This window comes from Phoxinus phoxinus (assembly GCF_949152265.1).
Source record: "Phoxinus phoxinus genome assembly, chromosome: 25".
NCBI lineage: Eukaryota > Metazoa > Chordata > Actinopteri > Cypriniformes > Leuciscidae > Phoxinus > Phoxinus phoxinus.
The window spans coordinates 1374912-1376938 of NC_136900.1; the positions used below are offsets into that span (position 1 = coordinate 1374912).

Here is a 2027-nt window from a genome sequence, read left to right on the forward strand (position 1 = left end):
TAACAGTTTTTATATCCCAAAATAAAGTAAACTTGGATATTCAAAGTTTTAAAGTTTTACTTGGATATTCTTAAAACTTAAACAGAATTAAACACTGAATAAACATTACTAAACATACCTATATTGTGTATAATTGTGTTTGTATTATAAAGCACTGAATTATAAGCACAACATGAGCAAAAGAGATTCAGGATCATTGACTGAACTACAGAAAGTCGCAACATTTACATTCTGATGTCAAATCTCTTTTTACATGTATGATTTCTACAATAAAAGATGAACTAAATATGAACTCAGTGTAGAAATAAATGAAGGAAAAACAACTGATTAAACTCACAGTGAGACACAGTGTGGAAATATGTTTAGAATAGATTTTTTTAGGAATAATGCTGTTATAGTTTTAGATTAGTTCATTATACAACAATCAGTAACACTTTATTGTAAAGCCTTTATACATATTGCATTATAAATGTATTTAAGACATTAAGCATTACACAATAAAATGCATGTATGATCTAATCAATAATTGTAACCGCAGTTATAATACAATTAATTTCTAAATATTAAAATGCATTTTAAATTAGCTTACAATTATTTATGATAAGATAAGTCATATTAACGTACATTATGAAAACCTTTATATTGCATTAAATGCTTTAAGCAAAGTTTCACCACAATAATAATAACAATTATCATTAATAAATGTTGTTCTTGTTTCATCTTGTATGTTTAGGAAAATTATAGGATTTAAATAGACAGACTTACCAAGCACAAGTTATAACTGCAGTTATAACACATTATAATATTATCTAATCATTGTTATACTTTTTTTTTTACAAAATATACTAAAACTCATGACAAACAACCACGTTTAGATGTAACAAGAAATGTAACCAAAGTTCAAATGTTTTATAGTATTTGCAGAGTTATTATTAAAATATATAAGCCATTATAACATACGTTATTGATACCTTTATAATGCATTATACATAATGGCTTCAAGTAAAGTTTTCACAATATCTAAATTATCATCATTTAAAAAAAAAAATCTTGTTTTAACTGCAAAACACTTTCTGAAATCTAAATTGTATTTTTTTATTAGGTGATTAAATGGACAGACTTACCGATCACCAGTTTAGTTCCTCCACCGAATGTCCACCACAGTGACACAATCTAATGAAACGCTCGTACAAAAACCTCTATTCCACTCGAGTGAACACACACTCCAGCAGAGAGAGAGAAACAACACTTCAACACACTGATATTAGAAGATCCTCAGCTCTTCTCAACACTCACTCATTCAGATTCCACTAAATGCTTTCTGATATAACACTGTTTAAAGAAATATATGTGATGAGCTGTGACCTCTGAGGTGACCTTTGACCTCTTTGATCATGGATGATGTTGTGGAGTTTCTCATAATGATGCTTCTGTTCTTCATATGCAGATCAATCATCATGATTCACAGAAAAACCTGCAGCTTCAGACTTCAATCTTCAGCGGAAATCTGTTCAAATCATGACTTTATTGAATATTATAGCCAAAGTCAATAGAAAGTGTAACAATGAAGATATAAAAGGTATTTAGCATGTTCTACACAGTCCAGCATGTGTTCATATTCAAGGTGTGTTATAAAAGTATCTGGACTGGTTCTGAATCTCCACACAAGATCATGAAGCGTGAACAAGCTCTAATATGTCTCCATCTTTAACAGCCGGTTTCTTCTCCATCTGATGATTTCAGACACACATGAGGCTTCATGATAGATGGAGTGACACCATGAACTCTGATTAGAGATTCACAATCAGTCCTGATACTTTCTGAACAGACTCATGATTCATGATCTTACTTTAGTGATGGCGCTTTATCTAGTGGAAGTGTAGCAGTGATGATGGTCACATGACTGAATATGGACACAGAGATGGACGTTCATCTGCACATCCTCAGTGTCTCAGGAGTCACAATAAACACACACAATAAAGTCATGATTGTGTAACTCTAGTGTATATGAGTGTGTTATCAGCACA

The 2027-nt window shown here is 31.0% G+C and overlaps 1 gene segment (V, D, J or C); it reads right to left on the reverse strand.

Moving 5' to 3' along the window:
• Positions 1–1456, reverse strand: part of LOC306993715 (immunoglobulin lambda constant 7-like) — a 1838-nt gene extending 382 nt beyond the window's left edge. The window contains exon 1 of the C gene segment in view: positions 1366–1456.
• Between the last annotated feature and the right edge of the window lie 571 nt (positions 1457–2027).